The sequence below is a fragment of the Aegilops tauschii genome, chromosome 2 (assembly GCF_002575655.3).
Source record: "Aegilops tauschii subsp. strangulata cultivar AL8/78 chromosome 2, Aet v6.0, whole genome shotgun sequence".
In the NCBI taxonomy this organism is placed as follows: Eukaryota; Viridiplantae; Streptophyta; class Magnoliopsida; order Poales; family Poaceae; genus Aegilops; species Aegilops tauschii.
In genome coordinates, this window is record NC_053036.3 from 13,089,962 (window position 1) to 13,095,961 (window position 6,000).

The following is a 6,000-nucleotide window of genomic DNA, read 5'->3' on the forward strand; positions in this document are numbered from 1 at the left end:
GACTTCCCCACCTTGCACAACACTAAAAAATCCACCCACCAACCAAAAGAAAATAAAAATCATAAATCCTAACACCTATGTATTTTTTATTTTTCTCTTGACACAACATGCCACAAGGCTCTACACAAGGTGGTCATTTTTTTGGTTTTTAAATGGAAAAAAATATACTTTGAGAAATAATCAGCAAAAATCAAGTGAATTAAAGAACACCTATGTATTCTCTCTCTCTCTCTCTCTCTTTTGTCCGAAAAAAGAAGTAGAGTGAGAAATAAAAAGTGACAAAATAGTATAAAAGATCTATTTTTTTATTTTCTCATATACTTTCCCCCTTTTTTCTATTTATTTGCTTAAGCCAGGAAATAAGCTCAACTAGTAACGAGTGAATATTTTTGCAATTTTTTCATATACTTTTTCCCTTTTTCCGGTTTGAGCAAAGAAATAAGCTCATGGAGTAATGATTCTTGGTTGATCCCGAACGCGTATGGTTTGCAATTCTCTCCCTCTCCTCTCCTCCTCTCCGCTCTACTCTTCCTTCTTACAATTCCCATATGGTCTACTTCGTTGTCTACTTTTACCAACGATTAAACTTTAAATGTTGATCTTCTACTAATGGCAGTATTAGAAAGTCACCCGAAAAAAAATCTAGCATTGCTTATCCTGCAAAAATCCCACACTCAACATCGACATTGGTTTACAAGCTTTAAGACAGAACAAATTTACGAGTGTGTTGTTTGAATATCTAGTTTTGGTTTGTAAGCTTTAAGACTCAACAAACAACACACTCAATATTCAAAAGCTAACAAATTCGGTCCCTTGAAACATTATGTTGGAGATGTGTCTCTCGAATGACATTGACAACCCCACCAAAACAGGAAAGAACAATAGAATAAAAAAAACTAAACTATCTGGAAATTCATGATTTTTTGGGAATAAGGAATAACCATCAACTTATAGGGTTGGACCCTCCTCCTTTTCCAAGCTTGGGGCCGGCTATGAAAAATATTAAGTGCAAGCTTAAAATAAAACATAGGAGGACCCCCCCCCCCCCCCCCCCCCCCCAGCTTACACACCCCTAAAAAATCTATACACTAACCAGAACAAATAAAAATAAAAATGAAATCATAAATCGTAGCACCTATTTTTTTTCTTGAGCAATATGCTAGGCTCTACAAAGTGGACATTTTTTTTGTTTTTAGTTAAAATGGAAAAAATTACTTTGAGAAATAATCAACCGAAGTCAAGGAAACTAAAGTTCACCTATGTATTCTCTCATTTTTTTGTTCAAAAAAGTAAGTACTAAAAACACAAAATAATAAAAAATATCAATTTTTTCATATACTTCCCCCCTTTTCCTACTTTATGCTTAAGCTAGGAAATAAGCTCAACTAGTAATGACTGAATATGTTTTGTAATTTATTCATATAATTTTCCCCTCTTTTTTTGGTTTGAGCAAACAAGTAAGCTCACAGAGTAATGATTGTTGGTCGATCCTGAACGCGTTAACTACATGTATGATTTGCAGATGTTTATCCCCAATAAATAATGACAGCCTAAAAGCAAGTGTCACAAAGTATAATCATATGATTTTTTTAATAAAAGAGGGCCACCCCCTCCAATTTGTATTAAAGAAACCATATGGCTCAAGCCCTGTTACACACTACGAGCGGTATTCAAAGCATTACAACTGACATCGCCACCGATCACAAGCAGCAAATCCAAAAGAACAAGCAATGCTTACATCAAGGCAAAAATAGCCACAACCAACATAGACAACAACCCACATGCACACTCCATTTAGTTATACACACAGAGGAGAACCGGTCACACATTTCTAACAGAGTTAAGGCGAACATTTAAAGGAAGCAGAAGAACCTGAAGTAGCAGCAAACATCTGTCAAACAGCAGCAGAGACACACCAACTTGTAGATCTAGGCACCAATTCTTAAGATACCAGGTCTCCACCCGTGCCACAACTCGAACACCTCACTTGCTATCTGTTCTAGCAGCCTTGCCCCCGGCGCCAGAAGCCTTGGTTTTCCTCCTTTATCTGCATGATTGACCATTCAGATATCCAGTATACAATTAGTTTAATCAGGACATACAAAAGGCTCACTGATATTTTTTGTTGAAAAATAATACCATTTTTGCATTTCCGAATAGCTCAAAATATTGCAGAGACTCCCACCAGAGCCAATCCCTTATCATTTTTTTCGATTTTTTATCCAATTCCCAAAACATTCATGCGAAAATGTAGGGGTAGAATGTAGACTAAATGGGCGGAGACTCTCGAACGCCGATGAAAGATGGTGGATGTTGCCTAGAGGGGGGGGGGGGTTGAATAGGCGCTTGAAAATAATTACGGTTTAGACCTGAACAAATGCGGAACAAAGCTAGCATTTAATTTGTCAAGCAGAAAACCTAAAACAACTAGGCTCACCTATATGCACCAACAACTTATGCTAAGTAAGATAAACATCTAGGTGATAGTAAGATATATAACATGTAAGAGCATATCCAGCCGCGCCCCCAACAGGCCCTCCCCAGGCGTATTTGCCGCGCCGGCGCCCAAAAATCGGCCCAGTCGCGCCCCCAGTAGCCCGGTTTTCGCCGGCTCGGGCCGAAACTGGTGCCGGCGGACCCAGGCTGAACCCGGCGCGCAGGGGGGCGCTTGGGGGCGCCGGCACAAGCGAAAAGGGGCGTGGGGCCGCTCTGTCGGCGAGTCGACAGCCTCTTCCCACCGTTTCTTCCCGCTTTTCCCCCACTTCCCTCCCATTCTCTCCATTCCTCCCGCCAATCTCCCTCCCGCTCGCCGTTTCTTCCCTCCCGCTCGCCGTCCGGCTTGGCCGCCATGCCGCCGAAGAAGTACGCGATCCCCCGCGCCGCGACAACCGCGACCGCCTCCGTCGCCCAGCAGAAGCAGAGGAAGCCGAGGGCGCCACCGTCCAAGCCACCGGGCATGACGAACGCCGAGTGGAGGGCGGAAGTTCAGCGATGGGAGGCTGTTACCGCCGACCGGCGGAACAGGGCAATCGCCAAGAAGGCCCGTGACAACGCGGTGCGTGCGGCGGCGGACCAAGCCGACACCGAGGCGACTCGCGTGGGGATGATGAATCCACCCGGCGGCCACGCCCAGTGCGCGCCCTGGAGCCAGCAAAGCGTTGGCTCTCCGTCCGACTTCTCATCGTCGCCGCAACCATGGGGATGCACGCCGTCGCCGGGCTACTCCGACGGGGACGCCCATGGTGGGTTCAACCCAACATCACCTTCTCCCATGGGCACCCGGCCGAGCGCACGCCCTCGCCCGCCTTCGCCGGCGTGCAGTACCCTCCATACAACTACTCGCCGCCGGATTACGCGTCCCCGACGCCCCATATCCGCCGTTGCGCGCTGCCCTTCTCACAAGCTTCCACGTTGCACCTCAGCAACGTCGACGCGACCGAAGGGGACATGGACGACATCATCACGGCAGGCTCAGTCGCCGCAGCTGCGTCCCCCGGGTTCGCTACCCAGGACGAGACGATGGACCTCGGCGTTCACATGGACGGTGAGCTCGAGTACGGCGAGGAGGAGCCGGACGAGCAGGAGGAGGAGGACGGGGATGGGGAGGAGGAGGAGGAGCCGGCGACTGTTCCGGCGAAGAGGCGCAAGAAGAAGAAGAAGGGGGCGACCAGGACTGGCGAGCCGCGCATCAAGTGGGCGTCCAAGGAGCAGGAATGCCTCGCCGAAGCGTGGAAAGTCGTCTGCCTCGACCGGACCACCGGCACAAACCAGAGCATCAAGACATACTGGGAGCGCATCAAGGCCGAGTTCGATGAGCGCAAGCTCGTCGACCCCTACTTTAAAGGCGTCTACATGCAGTGCGGGGCGAAGGCAATGGCGAACCGTTGGGGGCTCATCCATGCGGCGTGCAACAAATGGCATGGGATCGTCGAGGAGGTCGCGGCTCGCCCGGAGAGCGGCGCCAGCGTTGAGGATCAGGTATGGCACGCCGGTCTCCCTCTTTTCTTTGCCGTGTGCGCCCGCCAACTGTTTGTTCCTCCGCGCAGCTAGTGCGCATGTTTGTCATGTATCGCCGGACCAACAGCGACCAAGAATTCAAGTACCTCCACGTTTACAAGCGCATTGACAAGTGCGATAAGTGGGCAGAAGTCCGGCGCACCCTCGACATGGCCAAGGAGACCTACAAGCCGGACGCGCCGACGCCGGGCGCGTCAGAAGGGCGGCCTGACGGCAACAAAGGGGCCAAGAAGGCGAAACACGCCGACGCGGCCACCGCGTGAGTGCAGGAGTCCATCGAGCATTGCCTCGCCGACGCACAGGCCCGGGCTGCCCTGTGTGAAGAGAAGACAGAGGCGCGGTGGTCGGCGTTGATGTCGAGCAGCGCCGTCAAGCTCGACCTACTCCGGATCAACGTCGCCGCAAAGAAGAGGAACACCGACCTGGCTTTCCTGCTGGGCGGGGCGGACATGCTCCAGAGCAATGACGAGGCGGTCAAGGCCTGGTACTTGGCGGAGCGTGGCCTCATCCTGAACCAGGTGCCGTCGACGACGCCGCCGACTCCCATGCCCATGCCGACACCGCCGCCAAGCCCGAGCGATGATGCCAGCACAGAAGTGACGCCGACACCGCCCAGCACAGAAGAAGCTCCGACCCCGCCAAGCCAGCGCACGCCGACTCCGCCGACGCCGAAGGCCGACCTCGCCGTCTGATGCGCTGCACGCGCGTCCTTTCTTTTTTGTACGCTGAACTGTGGCCGCTTGATCGCCGGATTTGTGGCGTCTATTTTGATGAGCGGGAATGTACGTTTGAATTTGCCGCGGCTTGGGGGGCGGCACCTGGGGGCGTGGCTGGGAGCTAGGTCGCCCCCAGGGGCCGATCTAGCGCCGGTTCGCCCCCAGGCCGCTCTTTTTCGGTGCCCTGGGGGGCTCAACGGCTGGAGATGCTCTAACACTATGACTATCACAGGGGCGGACCCAGGATAAAAACCGAGCGGGGGCACCCAACTATAAAAAACCCGTCGAACATGTTTATACATAGGCTTATAAATGTCTAAATATGCTATATATAGCAATTTTCTTGGAAGTCATAAGATATTTCATCTAAGTTCCAAAAAATACTTTATCCAATAGTAACACAACAAGTTATCACTAAATAGTAACACAACAAGTTATCACTAAAGTGAACATACCTTGCAAAAAGAATGTATATCCCAATAGTTCATATTTTGCAAAAGAGACTATTGATCTCTAATATAAATGCCGTTCTCTGTGAAGAGAAATCACATATTAGTATTAGCCATTAATTAAAATATTAATGAGATGAAGTACACATTAGCATTCTTCACAATCTACATTATCTTTGGTCTTCCCTATCAACTAACTGAAGTACTAGTGTAAAAATTCAGATACAAAGCATGCTAGTAGTAGCATACTAGCAGCTTAGTATTAGTAATAGAACGGCTTGCCGGAATGAATTACACAGAAAATTCCCATATGATACAAATTAACCTACCAGTACAAGTAATCCAATAATTTTCTGTTAGAACCAACAGTACATACCTGATAGAGTAGTATTGTACTAGTACAAATTGCATATTTTCATTTGATTTCATATAGAACACACCAAGGAATCAACTAAGGAATAAGAACCGGTGTACCTTGGTGTTTACCTAGAGGAGTTTAGGAGTTGGGGAAGAGGCGATGAATAAGCTTCGAGATGAGTAGAGATTGCTACTGCAGATCTGTAGAGCCGACTTAAGTAGACGGTAGACCAGCGGTCGCGCCGCAGCTGTCGGCGGCAGGGTGGGTGGCAGGCGGGTGGGCAGCCACCGAGCCAGGATCGACCAGTCCTCGAGACCACGAAGCAAGCGGTGTCTGACGGTTCGGTTCTTTGTTTAATTGTTTTTTAGCAGGATTGACCGTCAGCCACTGCTTGCTTCGTGGTCTCGGGATTATGAATGTAATGAACGCGAATCATATGAACATGATGAAAACTAACTTG